The 21,527-nt window shown below is 38.1% G+C and overlaps 1 protein-coding gene across 8 annotated transcripts in view; it reads right to left on the reverse strand.

The window, feature by feature from the left end:
• Positions 1-21,527, reverse strand: part of Grik1 (glutamate ionotropic receptor kainate type subunit 1) — a 385,942-nt gene that overhangs the window by 172,735 nt on the left and 191,680 nt on the right. The gene's annotated exons all lie outside the window — the stretch shown is intronic.

Raw genomic sequence — 21,527 nt, forward strand, 5'->3', positions numbered from 1 at the left:
ACATGTATGCACATGCATGTATGCAATCTCTATTGGGGTATTATAGCACCTTTTTCATCTATTAATTATTGTGTAATTTGTTTTATTACGATTCTGCCTAAGTGAAGATAGCTCTGCATTGCATTAATATTGGTCTGCAAATTAACTGCGTAAATGACCTTTCTAATTGAATCCTTTTTATGGAATTATTTTCTTGAAAATATTTGCTTGTTTATGAACTAGAATTTATTAAAACTATAAATACATTTATAGAAGTTAAAGTATTGAAAAACATTTAATTTCTGTAAGATTTTGAGATATTTACACGAAGATATTGGTGTTTAGTTGTTACATATTTAAAAGTAGATCACAATATCTTTCATGGAATTACATATTTTTCTAACAAGTGAGTTTGATTTATAATATTTTCTTATTGATTTTGTATGTATTTTTAATGCATCTCTTTGCCGTTACAAATTATTATTAAATAATTTAAGTTTCTGATTTTTTTAAATAACTTAACCATTTTCCAACACTATTATATTGGCTAGAATTTAATTATATTGGCTAGAATTTTCAGAGTAAGATAATGGGAGCTGTGTCCTTATTTTGTTTTTAATTTAATTTGAAACGCTTCTACTGTTAAACCATTACCTATTATTTAGAAGTTGGATTGAAGTAGATGTTATAATATTAATTTAACATAGTAGAAGAAATGAAAATTAAAATAAATGTGATTTATATTCATATCTCAAACAATATGCATTAACTTTCATTAAATGTTTCTTAGAGTTCAATTTCCCCTCTAATGAGATATTTTATGTGAGTGCATCTCTTTACCTTACCCTATGCATGCAATTCTGAGATAAAATGTATTTGATCACGAAGGTCTTTTCTTTCAGCATGTTGCTGAATTAGACTAGCTGATGCTTTATATGATATTTTTGCCTTTTTATTAATAAATGATAGTGGCATATACGTTTTGCATTTATTAGGCTTGTCAGTTTAGTTACTAGCATTATCTAATCTTAAGCAAAGAAATTCCCTTAAGCTTAAAAGAACTCATCAGTAGAATTGCATAGCTTTAAACGTTTCTATAAATTGTTCTTTGATAAATTTTTAGACATTTACTGGCATTCTTAAGATTTCAATGATTTATTTTAGACTGATCCAGTAAGAAATATTTTATATATTCAATATTTCATCTATTTAATAAGATTTGTAACATTTTATGAAACTATTTGTATACTGTACAGTTATTAAGGAGAGAAATTGTTTTGAAGATATATTTTATCTATTTTTAATCTCTATTGCCGCTCTCTATCTGTATATTTGTTTGTGTGTGTGTATGCGTGTGTGTGTGCTTCTGTTTGGGTTCGTGTTCACATGTGTAGGGAGGGTTTCTTGTGGAGGCTGGAAGAGGGCACTGGATCCTCAGAAATTGTTACAGACAGCTGTGTGGGTGCTGGGACACGAAGATGGGGCCTCTGTAAGACCAACTACTCTTAATTGCTCTCCAGCTCTGAAATACAGATTTTTTTTTAAATTTCAGTATTATTCATTTTGAGAGGTTAGTAGAAACTATTAATAATTAATTTTGGAGGTTTCTCTTTTTAACTAGTCTGAACTTTCTGTTATTTCAGGTGTTTAAAGTTACATGTATCCATGTATTAAAATTTTATTTAGGCTCTGGGTTGTCATATTTATTTGTATAATTTTCCCTGTATTTCAATTATTTTGATTGGGCCTTACATTTCAATTATTTTATAAATATTTTTAAATACATACATTATTTCCTTATTGACCCAAATGTTAGCAAATGTTTAAACTCCAAGAGTTTGGAAGACTTATAAATGTTCCCTTTTTGTTAAAAATAAATTATTTGAGTATATTAAAATTTTGAAAATTTTTAATAATGTCTTTAATACTTACTTGAGTTTTTGCCAACTGTATTGTTATTGATATCAAGATTTGGGCATGTTTTTACAATGTTGTTGGCTATTTGAATGTACCATAATCATATTACATATGAAGTACTGTATTTTGTGGGTTTTCTTCTTTTTTTAATTTAATTTAATTTAATTTTGTTATTAGTTACATTTTATTAACTCTGTATCCCAGCTGTATCCCGCTCCCTTATTCCCTCCCAATCCCACCCTCCCTTCCTCATCTCCTCCCTGCCCCTTTCCAAGTCCACTGATTCGGGAGGACCTTCTCCCCTTTCATCTGACCCTGTTTTATCAGGTATCTTCAGGACTGGCCGCAAAGTCCTCCTCTGTGGCCTAGCAGGACTGCTCCTCTCTTGGGGGGTGGGAAGGTCAAAGAGCCTGTTATTGAGTTCCTGGCAGAAATAGTTCCTGTTCCCTTTACCATGGGAAACCAATGGGTTACTGAGCTACCATGGGCTACATCTGAGCAGAGGTTCTAGGTTATATCCATACATGGTCCTTGGTGGAGTGTCAGTCTCAGAAAAGACCCCTATGCCCAGATATATTTGGCCCTTGTGGAGCTCCTATCCTTTCCACATCATACTAACTCCCCTTCTTTCATATGATTCCTTTCACTCTGCGGAAGGTTTGGTTACGAGTCTTAGTATCTGCTTTGAAACAGTGCTAGGTACAGTCTTTCAGATGCCTTCTGCATTAGGCTCCTGTTATACATTCAATGCATATCCTATTTGTCTTTCTAAGTGAGGATTGATCATCTTACCCCGTGTCTGCTTTCTTGTTTATCTTCTTTAGGTGTATAGATTTCATTTTGTTTGTCATATCTTATAGGTCTATATAAGTGAGTATACCCCATGTTTGTCTTTCTCCTTCTGGGATACTTCACTCAGAATGATCTTTTCTAGATCCCACCATTTGCCTGCAAATTTCATGATTTCCTTGTTTTTGAAAGGGTCTTACTATGTAATGCAATCTGGCTTCAAGTTTCTGATCTTTCAGCCTTAGGCTCTTGAGAGCTAGAATTACAGATGTGTGCTGCTAATGTGCCCTGCTTGCATATATTGGTCATTAATGATCTTTTCTATTTTGTTTAATATTTATAAAATATTGATCTTAGTGATGATATTCCATTCTCAAAATCAAATTTTGTTTAGATAATTTACAATGATTCAAAAGTTCCTCTTCTCTGCTAGATAAATAAATAATGCTTCAATAAATATATCCCTATGGAAAATACTGGGTTAGTGTTTTATTTTATTCTTTTGGTTCTTTTATATGAAATTCAAGGTTAAAGATCACACTAATTTTAAAGTTATTGATGCATATTATCAGATTTAAAGAGATTATGTTTGCTTTTATCCTTTACATGGATGCATCAAAGTGCACATCTTTCTGAATTTCTAAGTATTGTAAAAAGAATCAATTTCTTAGACAAAACTTGGCAATGGTAACTATTTAAATGCACGCTTTATTGAGTATTAACTAAGTTGAGCATTTTCCCACAAAGTAGTATTGTATTCATCTATCTTCTTTCTTTCCCTCCTTCCTTCTTCCTGCCTTCCTTCTTCTTTCCTTTCTTTTTCCTCCCTCCCTTCCTTTTTTTTCCTTCCTTCTACTTCTTTCCTTTCTTCTTCCTTTCTTCCTTTTTCCTTCCTTCCTTCCTCCCTCCTTCCTTCCCTTTTTTCTTTTACTTTTGGTTAACTCCTGATCCTTGTCTTGTTCATTAAAATAAGGTATCTGCATTTGTCTCTTACATTTATATATGAAGCAAAGGAACACTGTTCTTTTCTATTTTCATTAGGAATCGTTTATAGATTTGGAGTAATTCATTCTATCTTCTCACAGAGAAATGATCTACTCCTTGTTTTTGGAAACTGGCCATGCATGCTCCTACACCATTGCTGATTTTGGGACAGGGAACTGTGCCATGCTGTAGTGATAACTCAGCATGTCAAAGTGTGCCAGATAGCCTTTGATGCGCTTTTATCCTAGGACCAGGAGAAGGCAGTCTCATCTTCTGAGGCACCAATACCTAACACTGAAAGCTCAGCAGCTGTTCACTCAGTATTGGAACACAATGACCGCAGAAATGGAGAGAGGAACTGTGCAGAATGGTGAGAACACAGACAACAGCTGGATGGCCAGAGCCCCGTAGTGCAATCTCTGTGTCTACTGAGCACAAGTCCTTACTTAAGGGAGTTTGGTTCCCGATACCAGATAGGTATCTGTAAGTTGGAGCCCCGACCTTGTCTTTATATCCTAATTTCCTGTTTAGCTTAAAGCAATTTGATTTTACTTTTTCTTAATTGCAACCACTTTAAAATTGTATTTTTGTGATTTTTCCATTGCTGAAATATTACAACTTCTTTTCCATTTTGATATCAGAAAGAAATGCTTTATGTGTTGTCCTATTGATTATTAGATTATTAGTAATATAAGTCATTTGTCATTTGGCATATAAAATGAAAAAACAGCATCTTTAAAGTAATAAGCAACCACTAGGAAATGCACCAATAACTTTGTGTGATGAAACCAATTCAAACTGTGAAAGTTTTAAGAAGTGAGCAGTAAGTCTTAATTTTGGAGTTATTTCATACTTTCTAAACTTTTAGAGCTAGGTCATGAAGAGATGTAGAAATTGTGAGAAGAGCAGAAATGGAATGTTCTAGAAGAACACTAAAAAACTTTGAAAACTGGAGCATACTGGTTAAGTTAGGAGGGATATTCCTGGAACCACAGCTAAAATTTCCCTCTGCCTTAGTTTTAAGTTTTCGCTCCAGCTGTATAGCCTCAGCATAGCACCTTTCAGTCTCCAGAACAAGGGCTTATATTAATTCCATTTCTGAACCATAAATTTGGCTGTCTTTGGCCACTGGCCATTAAGATTAGGGATCTCCTACCAGAACAGAGGATAGTACCTGCAACCTCATCATCCTGCAAGCTGTCACATGCTCTGGAGCACTGACCACCTTCTCTTTCATAAGTGTCCTGTGGGGTTGGCTGTCCTATTAATGCATAACTCATTTCTGTATTGTATGTGGATGCGTGCTCTAGCTTTTATTAAGTCATATAGCTGATCTCAGTTTATAGCACAGGAAGATGAATTAGTGATTGCTGATTGTCATCCGATGGTTGCTCAGTGACCCTTGAGACTATCATCATCATCATCAATTAATGTAAGGTACAAGGAGTTATGCCATTGTAAGTGAATTACAATGGGTAGAAGGGATCCTGTGGCCTGGAACTACGGTGAAGCAAGTTAAGCATAATCGACCTGAATATATAGCTTAAGGGTGTGACAGTGTGTGTGTTCTATAGTTCCATGTAAGTGTGGGCACACACTTCCCTGTGTACTTGTAGAGGCCAGAGGAGAACATCATGTGCTTCTTACCCATTTTAATTCCTTTGAGAGAGAGTCTTTCACTGAACTCAGAGTGGTGGCAACAAGACTCATCATCCTGCCTCTGCCCTCGTGACACTAGAGTTACGTGAATGCATGTGGTTATACCTAGCTTTTTACATGTGTGCTGGAGATTTAAACTCAGGTCCTAATGCTTGCACAGCAAACACTCTTAGCCACCAAGCCTTCTTCCAGCCCCATGACAAATAATACCCTCATGTTATATTTCTAAGGCAATGTTAATGCAAATATTCATGATGGAGAAAACATCCAATTTCTGAATGTCAGGATCTGGGTCACACTTCTGTTAGCCATCTGACCTTGCCTCTGACTGTGTAGACATAGGGAGCTATGGCCATAGTGACATTGTTGAGTAAACTCTCCTTATGTTATAGATATACCTTACACATGGAGGGCCTCACAATTAACTCTATGAGCCCCTGACCTCCCTTTATCCTGCCATGACTCAGGTGCTTTGCCAAGTCCTTGCATTGCATAAGGTCACCTTGAACTCCTTTCAGTTAACCATCCTGCAAGGTAGGCACATCATGGCTACTCTCTATTAGCACAATCTGAGGTCAGTGTTAGGTTCCCAGTGTCATGTGACTGATAATTAATAAGACGAGGGTTGAAATTGGGTCATTATGTTTCAAAACCCCCATCTGTGTTTATTATTCCACCCTTGACATTCTCAAAGTGCCAAGTGAAGTGAAATAACAAAGAAAATGGGCCCTTATTTGTCTAAAACTAATGAAGAAGCAAAAAATGAAACTAGTAAGTGGTCACAAACATGGTTTCCTGAGACCTTATGTCATGAGGCTGTATTGAAAGACAAAAGCCAGTGCTTCCTGCTACTGCCAGAAAGATAAAAGACAGGATAAATCCAGGTCTTACCTTCTCTGGGTTTCAATAGTGATTCTTAAGGGTAGTATGGGCTTTGTATTTTGCAAAACGTTTCACTTAAATAGTGCCTTTATTATGCACAGGATGCAGCTTGGAAGAGAGCAGGTGTTTTGTAACACTTGACAATGCTGGGCATGATTACATGTATTCATTGCTGCCCCATGGATGATGGATGCCATGCTGGCTGCTTGCCAGCGTGTTCTGAGGGAAACAGAGCACTCGATCAGAACAGCATCTGTTGGAGACAGAACAGGACCTCTCAGCCATGCTCTGGTCACTGAATGATACCCTTCCAGCTTCCTCAGGGAAATGTCATGAAGCCCAGTACTCTACAAATTACAGTGCACTAGGATTTCAGTGAGTGGGTGTTTTTGTGTTTTTTTTTTTTTTGTTGTTGTTGTTGTTTTTATTGCTTTTGCACTGCTCAATCTAGACTTCAGAAATAGAAAGGACAAAGTACACAAGCTTAGGCCAATAGCTCCAGTAGGAGGATAACATAAGCTCTCACTCTAGATCTGATTGTATTTCCTAAAATCTTTTTGTTCTCACAATCCTTTTATTCAATACCTTAGTGATTGTCCCCCCAGGCCTTTACAAATCAGTAGGGCAAGATCCCCAAATCTCTAGCTTTTCCACTAACAAATTTTCAGCCATACATTTGTACTGTTACCCTCATTAGTGTTTACCATTTGTTGTCAGAAAGACAACTTGGTAAAATTACAAGTAGACCCTTTCAGAGCTTAAAACACTTAGGTTTCAAATATTCATGTAAGCCTCACAGAGGGAAAGGTCTGAGGCTTGTTCACTGAAATGCTTGCTTTGTCACTGTTCCTGTCAGAAAGAGCTTTGCTAGCTCTGTAGCAAGCCCATGTGTACTGTGACAATGGCATCTGCCCTATGTAAAATATTCCATTGCGCCCATTAAGCAGTGAGATTCTCTGTCCCCCATGGGATTCTACTTGACTCGAACTCTCCAACTGGGAGAGACTTCCCAGGGAGACCAGCTGGAATAATAGCCCTCATTTTGAGACACCTAAGCAACCTGCCCTCTCCCTGTTATTAACAGAAAATAATATTTATCTTGATATATATTTGCATTTTTCAGATAATTTATGTTTCTCATGTTTTTTATATATTATTCTATGATTTTCTACACAAAATATGATATAATTTTCTATGAGCTCGTTGAGTTTTATGGGCATAATTTGTTTATTCATCCCCATTCTTGTTTTTGTTATTTTTTTAAGCTAAAAATTTGGCTTTTTTACTCAGGGTCAGCCGCTTTGGACCCAGAGAAGAGCATGTCTGATTGCATGCGGGTTGATGCCCCAGGTCCCGCCTCTGAGAAAAAGGTATCAGACGGGTCTGATGCTCTTTGGGTGGATGACACCTAAATGAACATCGGTACAAAGTCCCAATTTATTTCTAATATCAGAGATCAGACCTCTACTCTTGCCTGATGCGTCTAAAACAAAAAGGGGAAACTGTAGAGAGCTGCGGAATGCTATGCCTTAAAGATGGAGCTGGTTTCCGCCTTCCAGCTTCCCGATGGTGAGTGCTCTCTGTCACGAACAATTCCACATTTGGCTAAGGCTGAGGATCTGGCTTGCTTCCATGTATGTGGACCTATCTGCATTGCCCACATGGCATGCCTGGGTTGGCTACCCAGAGGCTATTTAAGCTGTGGGCTGGCTTTCCCCAGGGTCCGAGGATTGTTCAAGGTTCCTGAATAAACTGCATTGAAAAAAAAAAAAAAAGATCACAGCATTAGAAAGGTCCAGAACCACTGTTCTAGAGGGACGATCTTGTGTGATGTTTTACAAGATCAAAAGTTATATTGTAAAGGCCCATAGCCTACACTAAGTGTGATGTGATTGTGGCCGTTTGACTTTAAAAACTTTACCCTCCTTTGTGTGGACACCAAGAATCTTTTTCCAGTCAAGGTATACTCTTGTTCAGCCCACTAGAAGACTCACTATACTCTTAAATGACTTAATAAAATGTCATCTATAATTTAAAAAAAATTTGGCTTTTTTTCATATTTTCTTGTTTCTAAGTGAGCAGCAGTTATGACATATTTGCCTATCTCTGTGTCAGAAAACTCTTCCTACCTTTGTGCTTCTGCCGGTGTCTTAGTTTGGGTTTCTGTTGCTATGATAAAAATGCCATGACCAAAAGCAGCTTGCAGAGATGTATGTGGTTATATATATTCTGGGTCACAGTCCATTGAAGGAAGTCAAAGCAGCAACTCAAACAGAAACCAGAAGGCAGGAATTGATGCAGAATCCATGGAGGAATGCTGTTTATTGGCTTGTTCAGTCTGCTTTTTTTTTAGCCCCCAGGACTGCTAGCCCAATGGTGACACTGTCTACAGTGAGCTGGGCTCCCCTACATCAATCATAAATAGAAAAAAAAAAAAGCAAAAGAAAGAAAACACTATAGGACTATCTAGTAAAAATATTTTCTCAACTTAGGTTCACTAACACATCAAGATGACATAAAACCAGACAGTACAGCTGGTTTTTATGCACATTGGGTATAGTTCTTCCCAATCAGACACCAGTTTTGGCTGGCTTATTTGAAGGTGATAATGTCAAACATGGCTAGAACAATATGCAAATGCTATATACAGCTGAGCCTATGGACAATGAAATAAAACAATCTAGCAGCTCTTGGAAAACTGGTCGGCTAGGGAAACTTTAGGTTAGCACCTACTTGTAGAGTGCTTTTGCAGCAGGGAACCCTATCTGCTCCCTTTCTGGGAAGATCTTATTTGTCTTAGGAGGATCTGCACAAGAGCCTCCTAAGTGCTTCTTGAGCACACACACACAAGTATCCCTGAAGCATTACCAGACTCAGTCTAGGAAAGCACCTACTACATCGCCATCATTCTTATAAACAGCCAGCCTTTACCATAAACAAGATCACACAAACAAGTCATTTAGGCAGCATTATCTCCAAATGTCCCATTTGGCAGTTCCTCCAGAAGCAAAGGCTGAATATGAATTCTGAATCTGAACTTGAAACTCATCAACAGGGAAGGCAAGGTTTACTTCAAAGCAGAGAATGGGCATTGACACTCCATTCAGAGTCTATCATATTTTGTTCTGTTATTCCCCACCCTTCTGGGGGAACCCCTTTATTCTTCTCTGCCACTACCTGCTGCTCTTACCTCTCTCACCCTGAAGTGCTCTCCCCTTAAAGCATTGGTAGCTTCTGGATCTCAGTGAGTTGTTGCATAGTGTATGTTTATCTTATATTATATTGATAATATCTACTGATAGGCTGGGGTCAGATGGAAGGGGAGGAGGACCGCCGCCCCTATCAGTGGACTACGGGGAGTGGCAAGAGAGAAAAAGAGGGACGGAGGGTGTGATTAGGAGGCAAAGAGGGAGGGGGCTACAGCTGGGACACAAAGTGAATAAATTGTAATAAGCAAAAAATAAATTAATAAAAAAGAAAATAATAAATTTGAGTTTCCTAGGAAGCCTATTAATAATTAGGCTTTATTAGACTTAATTGCCCCCTTCATGTTCATGTTCATGGATTAGCCGCACCCCCTGTGGCCCTCATTGACCCTGAGTGATAGAAGATGCTGGTCAAGGAAAAAATGAATAGTGGCAACCTAAAGCTTTTTCTTTTAAATAACAACCTTGTTGTAAGGTATTATAGAAAAACAATAAAAACAAGCAAGATCAATCTTTAAATGTTCTTTTTAGTCATTGTAAATTTTAATACATGCCCCATTTTATTCTTATCAGTGAAGTTGAAAAACCTATTTTGGAGTGAAGATTATTATTAGTATTACTTGGAATTCTGTAAGCATACATATTATTGGGGTATTTGGAGCAATGGGACAGCCTTTACCATGTTCCTGGTGACCAATAGTAGAATTAGGCTGCTTCTAATATTTTTATTCCTTTCTTTTATTCTTAACTCCAATCTGTTTTTACTTTTTGCATTTCTTAAAGTTAATGAAAACACCTCTAAGCAACAGAACTGCCTTTTCTCTGTTAGTATTAGCTTTCTAATTTCACTAGCTTGTAGATTAAGGAAGCCATTAGGAAATCAAAGTCTGATCCATTGGTCTTGCCCTTCCCTTTCTACTCAAAAACAACAAGAATAACTGCCCAGAAATATTGGTTTGAAGTGTCATGTCCTCTGTTCTAGACATATCTTAATAGTTTTCCTAAGATTCAAGTAAACTGTGTATATGGGAGAAGATAGCAGTAATAATACTAAAAATATACTATAAAGCCCATGCTTTTGGCAAAGTAACGATTTCAATAATCCTTTAACCACAAAGTCAGTCAGTTGTTGTTAGACTAGTCCTAATTTTGCAATGTATTAATTTTTATATGCAAATGACTCCGATACATTAATTCTCTGTAGTAAAAGAATCTATATTGGGAGCTTCCTGTAGGAATGTAGAAGTGAGTGAGATCAGGTATAAGTGATTTTATTCTTGTTGGGTAATTATCAATCTGGCAAGCATCATTTCTTCATCCACCGAGGGCTGATTATATGTTTGCAATTGTACATTCTTGTCTTCATTAGTGGATTCTAAAGCATTGAGTGAAAACAGCCTGTAACTCCCGTTTCCAGCTTTATAGAAGTGTTAAAATATGCAAGAACTGGGAGTCCTAAAGAGAAAAGCCAAATGGATCCTACAACCAAATGTGGGAGAGATATTTTATTGTTCTGTTGACTTCTTTTTAAAGACTTTATGTTTTTAAGAACACTGCACAGTAATGGTTTAAAAATCTTGCTCACATTGATGAAATACTTTCCCATTGGTGTGGAACAATTTGAGAGAAGGGCATATGTGATATATTTCCTATGCATGAAATATACTGAATTAAGGGTCTACTAGAGCCTTAAGCAAATGCTGCTTCTAACCTTTATACAAAGGAATAAAACACATAAAATTTTCTTTTTTAATATACTTTTTTCATTCTTTTTTAAATTTATTTTTTATCTTTTAGAGTTTATTCACTTTATATCCCAATTGTAGCCCCCTCCCTCATCTCCTCCTGGTCCCACCCTCCGTTCTTCTTCCCCCTATTTCTTAAATAAAATTTTGAGAACTTTATTCATGAACACTGAATCTCTGTAACTTCCATTCCCATTGCCCCTCCAACTCCCACGGTACCTCCCAAATTCATAACTTCTTTAAATATTACATATATTCACATATATGCACACATACACATGTCTATACACATATACATACATATATATACACACGCATATAGAACCTACTCTACACATGTGAAGGGCTCGCCACCTGTTATTCAACAACTTATGCACTCTTGTCCTTGCAGGAAACTGCTTCTCCTTCTCTCAGTCCTGACTGAGCACCTGTGGCTCTTTATCTAGGCGTGGGGCCATGTGTCTGTCTGCATGGGCGTATCAACCAATGTACTTTGTAAGTGTGTTCTCAGTGCTTATTCTCTATCTCTAGACAAGTCTTCATCAAAGAAGCATCATTTTTGCAACAGATGCAGACTATTACATAGATCGACAACTGGTCAAAATCCAGATCTACACTGTTACTGTGGAGGATCTGGTCTCACAAGCACCTACAACTAAGAATAAGGCAAAGTGTGTAAGGGTTACAGTTCAGGATGCCTGTTTCTCGATAGTCCCATACACACGACAAGGGAAGTGCACCCATGAAATCTCCATGCGTTGAAATCTCCTGAACAAGGCTTGCATAATGACATCAGATCTTTTCTTGATTCATCTTTTTATTAGATTTTATTCATTCTTTTTTCTTAGAAGTCATAAAAAGTGAAATGTTGGCACTAGTGTCTTATATTTCCCTCTTTCTCTCCCTCTCTCCCCTGTAACAAAAGTTCACTGGGGCCTGAGAGATGGCTCAGTGGATAAAATCAATTGACAAACAAGCCAAGCCTGACGATGTCAGATGCATTCCTAGGACCTGTGGTAGGAAAAAAAAAAAAACTGATTCCCCAAAGTTTTCACCTCATTTGAGAAAGGCTAATGAACCAATGCATCGGCTGGTAAATGCTGATAAAAATTGTACTTTGGTACGTGATAACAGATCTTCTGAAACATCTAAACATGCAAAAGTAAGCAGAGCCCAGCAGTGTTGTTCTTCCGGGATGAACAACAAGTGAGTCATTAGGTTTCATAGTGCCAAACATTCAGGTGTCTTTCTTGGCGAAAAGAATATGAAGTAAATCACTGGGATGAGGATTTTTTTGCATGTTCTTTTTTTATGGTTCTGTGGCTCAGTGAGGCAAAAAGCATATAAGTTATTTAAATACAAATGGGCTGATAAATCTGTGGGTCTTGCTGAAGCTCAGTGGGATGCAAGCAGCTAAGGTTTTAAATTTCGCCCTCCTCTTCATGGTGGTTTATCACAGAGGCACGAAGAGACTGCATTCCACCAGGTGTATCCATAATGTAGTGCTATCAGAGCTGTAGCTTCATTGTCAGAAACTTCATTTAAGTGTCCATAAAACCATCCTGACACAAAGAATGAACTGTAACAGCTTATAATTATGACAGTGCATAAAGTATGCCTCACAACCTATTACAAAGCCATAATTTTAGCATAAAAACCATAAACCAAGAGAACAAAACTTGAGAAATTCAAAATAAAATTACAGCTTTTGTAACAGCCCAATAGAGCACACCTCTTTTCTACATAATAAATGATTATCTCTTCTGCCTCCCATATGCAAAACATGGGTGGATTTCTGATTTTTCAGATTTCACATTATAGCGTGTTCCCACTGGCATCGTACAACTGGAGTGTTAATACATTTTCAGAAGAGATTTTAATACCCACCAGAATGAGATTGGGTTTGGGATGAAAGGATGGTTATTATTCACTCATGTCAAAATGGGAAATTAGAAAGACAGGCTTATGTGCCTGGTGTGCTTAAGAATGCCCTCCTGCCAGGAGAGAGGGAGCGTCTGCTTACATCACCAATCAGTGCTGTTCCAACAGAATGAGATTCACCAGTCCTTCTGTGAACAGGTGAAAATGGACATTTAAGGATTGTACTTTATAAAAATAAACGTAGTTTCGCTGCCAGAGCATTTAGCTCTTGCTAGTCTCCTTGATCAATGTTTATAGTTTCTTCAATGCACCTTGATTGTTTGTCTCATGGATGATTTACTTGACGATATGAAGCCCAAGTGAGCATTGAGCCTGATCATATATTACACGGCACACATATCTTGTCCAAAAGAAAACGCCAAAGCACGTGTGCTTCAAACTGCACATAAAGCATGCCACTTGTTTATGATTATTGACTTAATATTCCACATAAGAAGGGAATTAAGTCCCTTCTAGTACAATCCACAAGAGCTAACTGCTGAATATTCTGGAGTATTTTATTTCATGCATTATCAAAGCATGTTTAAATTTTATATAGTCTTATTAATTATTTTGCATATATTTATTTGTTTTTTATTTTTATTTCTTGGTATCAAGAGGCAGAGTACATGCTTATCAAATGCAAGTCAAGGCCTTATGCCACTGGCAGTTTGAAACACTCTCTGCTTTATGCTTCCTGATATGAGCTCTGACCTTCCTCCTCCTGCCTCTCAGCCCGATGCCGTGCCTCCTACCATGATGGACTCGTATCCCTCTGGAGCTATAAGCTCAACTGAGCCCTTCCTTCTATAAGCTGCCTTGGCCATAGTGTTTAAGGTTACTGATGGATTTATGCACATAGTCTATGTGCGTGTGCACCTATAGGTAGGTGTATATATGAGCGTGTATGCATGGGTGCATCGTACCCGTGTGGAGACACAGAACAGAAAACACCGTTCCTTGGAGTTGCTTCTCTCCTGCTGTCATGTGTGTTTCAGGAAATGAACTCAGGTTTCCAGGATTGTCTCCAAGTGCTTGTGTGCTCAGCCTTCTCAGCAGCCCCAGATGCAGTCTGGGAGGAAATCATTACCTATACAGAAAACAGTGGTTCTAAGAATTCTAGGTTGAGTTGTCATTCCCATTTTTAAAGGAGATTTTGAGCTTAAGAATTCTGGAGAACATTTATGGCTGGTTTTAGACAGTTGTGGATGCCTATGAAAACAATTTGGATGTTTTACTAGTCCATTTTCAATTCTTAATCACCGGCTGAAGTGAAAGAAATGGGTAAATACCAGAAATGTATAGTTTTGAAGTGAATAGAATGAGCATGTATGTTAATAGCTACATTTTGCAATGGCTTTATTACTTTAAGTATGGCCTCGTTTTCTGAAGAAACAGAATTTATAGCAGATATGGTGGTGCACTCAGTAATTTATAAACATTGCCTAAATCCTAGTTAGCCAATCTATATATGAAGGGGCTGTTCAGTTCTACAAAGTGCATAATTGGGATGGAAATTTATTTTTCTACTCTCCATGGCTTAAGTAAGTCACTTATGATAATCATTGTATTTTTCACTAGTACTCTGAACGAATTTTTATCCATTATGTTCTTTCAGGAGGTGCAGGCTTTAAAATATGTATGTGGAACTGTGCAAGCAGAAAAACTGTCTCAGGACCAGTTAAAAATACCCCAGGAAGGACACGAAGATTTTTATGAAAAATAAAGTATACTTGTGAGTATCAGCATTCTAAAGAATATTTTCCAATGTAAATGAGCTTTTCTCAATGAAAATTTCTCAGGGATTGTCTCTAAGACTTTGAGTAGCTGATTATGCCAAGCATAGTGGATTTCATTTGTGCATATTCTCTTCTAGGCTGCCATTTGCAAGGCAGAACTCAAATGAACTTGCATCCATAGCTTCCCTCACTATCTCTTTGTCTTTCTACTGTCTTATTTTATAAACTCCTCTTACTTAGCCTGCCTCATAGTACTGGTGTTTTATGTTTTTTTCTTTTTGTTGTTGTTATTCATTCATTTATTTATTATTTATTTATATATAGTTTTTCTGTTTATAATTCTTGGGTTCTTCCAATACCTTTCCTTCTCCTTCTTCTTCTTCTCCTCTTCCTCCTCCTCCTCCTTCTTCATGTTTTTAAGATAAGATTTGTAGTGGAGGCTGGTCTTGAATTTGCTGTTAAGAGCATCTGACCTTTACTCTTGGAAAGATTAGCTCAGCATCTCAAGTCTCAGATTACAGTGTGCACTATCAATTGTATGATCATTATATTTTCCTTGTTTGTATGTTTCTGCATGCATCTACATGGCTGGGTATTGGAGAGTATGTACATTTTGTGTGTATATATGCACATACATATGTGTATGCATGTGTTTGTGTGTTAGTGAGTGAGTTTGGGGGTCAGAGGTTGATGGTTTATTTTTGTAAGGTGTCTTTCTCAGTTGTTCAACACCCTATTTTTTTAGAGTGGGGGGTTTCCACTGAACCTACATCTCACCAGTGTGGCTAGGAGGTCCACCTCTCTCTGCCTCCCCAGCACTGAGATTATAGATGCCCACTGCCCTGCCTAGGTTTTATGTGAGTGCTGAGGTTCTGAGTTCAGATCTACATGCTTTCCAGGCTAGCATTTTACTGACTAAGCCATCTCTCTAGCTCCTGAGCCTTAGTTTTACTTGACAGAGATCTTTTCCTGTGTGAGCTGTAAGCTGCAGTTAGTTTTTTTTTTTTTTTTTCTCTCTCTTAAATGTGCTGATCAAACATTCCAGCTCACCTTGGCTGGCCCAGTTTTGGTACGGAAAGCTCTGCATTATAAAAGTGTCTCCTTCCCATGGGTGAAGAGTCTAAACTTTGGGAAAATAAATATGGAAAGGGACAAGTATGAAGTACAAAAACACAGCATTCACCAAAATAGGGCCTGAATGCAGCACACACAGGTTTAGGAACAAATGACTGTGGCTCAGATTTTCTGCCCTCCACAGCCCTGTCCCTGCTTCTCTTTGCTATACGTGGGGTGGAGGCTGAGATCCCAAGGTCACAATAGTGGTTTTGTTAACAGTTGTTTTCCCAGGGGTACATCCTAAATGAGCAACTTAGTTGGATCTCAGTAATAAGTGTATTTGATTTTAACTTTTGCAGTTTATTAACTGTGGTATTTATAGTTAAGAGAAAGAAGCTTTCATTTGTTAAATGTCAAACATCTAATCATCATCACTTTTGGAGGGGTGTAAAATTGGCTTTAGCTCATGAGTATTGTGGGAATACCTAGATAAGGAAAAGATTCTCCCGGGAGTGGGAGATAATGGCTCTACCGATTCTCAGGGAAACCCTCCGAGAATGTTCTAGAAGAAGAATAAGGCTAGTGCGACAGACTAGTAAGGAGCAGGTGCACCGGCTTTCTGTGGGATTAATATACTCCTTTAACGATGTTCAGATTTTGTGCTACTGCAAATTATAGAAGATCAAAATCATAAAACTTTAATGGGTGATATCTGTGAGTGGTTTTCCAGATGAACAGGACACATGTGAAAATACAGTATTTCCATTTAAATGGTGTGTTGCCCTGAAGTTAATTTGTATAAGGAGGTGAGTGAAGGGCACCTGCTTCCGTGAGCAGTCACATCTGATAGAGAAAGGTACTCCCAAGTGTTCTTTCTTGGAAGTCTGATACTAACAAATGGGCATTCTTATGCATTTTGAGGATTTTCTGAATTTTGATTTACCATATGTATTATGCGCATATTGCATTTAAAATGTACATACCAGAATAGATGTACCTTCTCCAATGGTATCATGGTAAGTTCTTCAGAATCAGCTTCATAAAATGTATGCATATATGTATAAAATCTAATAAATTCCATGCACACTAGAATAGCTAGGAAAATTATAAATCATATTAAAATATATAACATGATTTGTTTTAAATTTCTTGTAGACAATTACTTCTTATGAATTATGTATATAGTTTAATCTTGACCAAAGGCATTTAACTATATTCCACCTACTACACGAATTCAATTGTGATTTTAAAACTGGAATTGCTTCTCAATTTGTTAATTATTTTTCTCAAAAAAGTTATAATTAAACTTGCCATGTTTTGTTAAGTTTTTTTTTCTTTTTCTTACACAAGTTCTTTTCAATTAAGCTGAAACCACCTGTAGCTGCAATGTTTAACACATAACTTTTAAGTTAAATATGAACTATTAAGATTTTCATCATCACTCTCTAAAATTTGGGCAATCAGTAAATCAATACATATGCCTTGTTACTAGTTACAGACTTATGGACTGGATATTTTCATGGTGGCAGTAAGTTTGCAATATCTTGAGGTTTTGTGATTGGCACTTTTCTGTCAGTGCAAATTAGCCCTGGCACATAATTGGACTGGTCCACAGAGGCTGAATTTCATGAGAGAAGGTGACAGCTGCCACCTCAGGCAATTCCATCACTGACCACACCTCCAAGCTTCCGGCCTTGATGGGCAGGATGTCCAATCTCTTCTTGCTTCTCTCCCCCACTCTAGTTGATTTCACACCTTTGATGCCTGAGTTAGAGTACAAGTCTCCTCTTTCCAACGTTATTCAAGGTTTCACTACACATTCAAATTTACACTCAACATCCTTGTCCCCGCTGGATGACATTCTTCCTGTACCACAGCGCACCCTCACACATTGCTTAAACAGTCGGAGACACGCAGTGTCCCAGCCTGCATGCTCAGCAAACGGCCTGGTCTCCAACACAGGAGCACCTTCTCAGAGACTTCTGTAAGTAATAATATGCTTTGATGCCCTAGGCAGCTGTCATTCATCCCATACCTTGGATCAAATAGCACTTCATAGCATGGATCTGACCCTGCTGTATTAGAGATTCCCTGTTAATTCTTGTCTCTGTAGCAAGAACATGACTTCATGAAATGAGTTTACTTCATTCATTGTCCTATCTCAAAGCCTTAGAAAAGCATCAGACATACAGCAAATACTGAGTGCATACATGTATCCTCCTACTTGTAATGCAATAGCAGGTTAGTATAGATAACGTAAGGATTGCTCAGAGGGCTCAAGTAAACAAGAAAGGACCAAGTTTATATGAGGCTGTGTCTCCTTGAAAGGTATCTGTTTTGAACTTCTCTGTAGGTTGCATATGGGCTGATGATGACTTGATCCCAACAGCAGATTATAATATTCTGTCTTCAGTACATTAAAATATCATAAATTATCAGTGGACTTGGGGAGGGACATGCATGCAGAAAGGGGAGGGAGGGTGGGATTGGGAGGGGAGGAGGGAGGGGCTTATGGGGGATACAAGATGAATAAAGTGTAATTAATAAAAGTTAAATAAAAAATTAAAAAAATATCATAAGTTGCTCTCCTCCCCCACTGCACCCACACCTCCCATTGGTTTGGTAAACAAACTGTTTATTCATGGTAGAAAGAGAATATGTAAATATGACTGAGAAGCTAGAACATATTACTTAATGAGAATTAGGTTACAGATAATTGAAAACTGAAACAACCTTGAAGAGATGGATAAGCCAGTGTTAAGGAGAAAAAGTAAAGAGACTTAATAAAGCTCTTACAATGGTCTAAGATTGTTAATAGAAAAGGAAATCAAATCTCCACTATGAGGTGGAAATAAAATTAAGTGTAAAAACATAGAAAATGATTAAAATGCACTGTGGTAATTTCATTCATAGGATGAATGGTAATCAGTGTATTCAGATATTTATATACTTATAGTTCATAATCTAAGTTTTAGCAGGACAAAATTATTACCAAAATGATCTCAAGTTTTGAAAGATCAGTTTATTTCTGATAGGCAAATCGAGTAGAAGTTTAAAGTGACAGTGAGAAAGATCATCACCTTTTCAGTTCTTTTGTATAACAGTGAAATAACAGTCACCTGACTGAGAGGGTAGGTTCTTCCAAGTTTTTTTTTTTTTTTCTCCCCGGGTTTTTCTATACAGGGTTTCTCTGTTTCTCTGCCTTCACTGTCCTGGACTCTGTAAACAAGGCTTGCCTTGAACTCACAGAGCTCTGCCTTTCTCTGCCTCTCTGAGTGCTGGGATCACAGGCTTGCACCACTGAACTCTCCTTATCCAAGTTTAAATCACCACTGTAAGCGTTCTCTTTGGATCTTTGAGTTTTTCTCTGTGGACACTGTAGTACTCCCCTTAGAGAAAATTATGAAAATTAGATATTATATGAAAACAGGCCTGATTATCCTCAGGAATATGTTAAAGAAATTCATTTACATGGGTACTAAATGGGAAATTCAGTAGGCATTTAAAGAGAAAGCTTTCTTAAGCTTTTACTGACATCATTATCATTTATTTAAAAAACATGACTGATAAAAAACAATACTCTCCTGTCCCCTCCATGTCCCTCTATTCCCTCACTGCTTCCTTCATAAGATTCCCTGCCCTTCTGCTCAAAGTTTGTGAGTCTCAGCATCTGCTTCCATCCCCTGTTGAGTAGAGCCTTTCAGAGGACTCTCTATAGTAGGCTCCCATCCTGTTTCCTCTCTTCCATCGCTTCTAGTGTCTATCCTGTTTGCCATTCTGAATGAGATTTAAGCATTCTCCCTAGGGTCCTCCTTAGTGTTTAGCTTCTTTAAGTCTGTAGATTTTATTATGCTTATCCTATGTTATATGGCTAATATCACCTTATATCATTTCTCTCTACTTCTGGGTTACCACACTCAGGATGATCTTTTCTAGCTCCATCCATTTGCCTGCAAATTTCATGTGCCCACAAAGAGACCAACAAAGCTAAAAAATCTGAGCCAGGGGGTCCTGCAGAGACTGATGCACCAACCAAGGACCATGCACGGAGAGGTCCTAGACCCCGTGCTCAAATGTAGCCAATTGGCAGCTCAGTCTCCATGCGTGTTCCCGAGTAAGAAGAGCAGGGGTTTCCTCTGTCATGAGCTCTGTTGCCTGCGCTTTGATCACTTGCCCTTGGAGATGGGGTCTTGCCAGGCCACAGAGGAAGAGGATCCAAGCAATCCTGATGAGATTTGATAAGCTATGGACATATGGCAGACTAGGAGAACTCCACCTTTCAGTGGACTGGGGGAAGGGGAAAGGAGGGAAGAGAGAGGGAGAGTGGGACTGGGAGGAGTTGAGAGAGGGGTCTTCAATCAGCATATATAATGAATAAATTGTGAAAAGAAAACGATATGCATGTTCACACCTTTGGAATTTGCTTGTCAAAATTCCATCAACTCATATTTCATCCAAACTACAAAAAAATCCAGCAATGTCCTTTTACTGGGCGCCTGCTGCAACACCTCGCTCAAGTGGCTCATCCAGCGGCTTCTGCAAATCTTGGTCCTGCAAAGCATTTCTGTCCCTAACACTTCTGCTTGGAGCACAAAGAAACTGAAGGTTTGTTTCCCGGAGGGTGGGGGAAATTGGAGGGCTGTCTAAAACTGGATTTTACTGGGTGACGCTTCAAAGCACTCACTTAGCATTTCTGCTAACAGAGCTGAACATTCAGCCAAAATATTGGAAAGGAAATGCTCAAGCAGCATGAAAAGACAGAGGAGGCTGGCAAGGTGGAGGAGCCAAGCCAGGGGTGACAAAATCGAAGGGGAACGTTCCAGAAAAAGGCATGAAAAGGGAACTGTTTCTAACACATCAGTTAGAGCCTTATTCCTATCCACAGCTACAGGCACATCTTGAAAATAAGATGAGTTAAGTGTTTTGAGTTAAGTGTGAGCTTTACTCTCTAAGGAGATTTTTCCGGCTCTTCTGAGCATAATAGGCCCATCAGACAAGTGGCAGTTAGCAATTAATGGCAGGTACCCACCACCCACAATGTGTGTGAGGGAGGGGTCCTGTGAATATTTTCTCCTTCCAGCTCTGGGGACCCAGAATAAAGTTACTTCAGTGCCCACACAGTGAATCACTATATTCTGAGAAAATATTATTGCTGAGCACAATTGACATCTGAAATGCAAGTCTGTGGTGCATGATGGGCTCTATAATTTGACTTTGAGAATGCACTTATCTGCTCTTTGGAAAAGTCGGTGTATACAGTTATGGAAAGACGTACCCTTCCTGTGAGCCTGAGGAGGTTACATAGAAATAAAGGCTGAAGGTCTTCACAGAGGCCGCTGGGGAAGAAACTGAAGAGCAGAATAGAAGTTGATGGCAATAGGCACACAAATACATGTATCAACGATTTGTGCCATGTATTAACTTTAGTTTTTAAAGAGATAAATATTTTGTTAAAAACGTCTTACGAATTAAACAGTTGTTTTATGTGGGTAGACTTGGTGTGTGCATGCATGAGTATATGTGTGTCAGAGTGTATCTTGAGTGGATATGCGTGTGCTTTCTCGTGGATGTATAAGATTGCATCATGGGTCCTCCTTCATCACTTTCCACCTATATTTGAGGCAGGGTCCCTGGTGAGCTTGGAGTTTATA

This window comes from Meriones unguiculatus, chromosome 17 (assembly GCF_030254825.1).
Source record: "Meriones unguiculatus strain TT.TT164.6M chromosome 17, Bangor_MerUng_6.1, whole genome shotgun sequence".
Taxonomy (NCBI): domain Eukaryota; kingdom Metazoa; phylum Chordata; class Mammalia; order Rodentia; family Muridae; genus Meriones; species Meriones unguiculatus.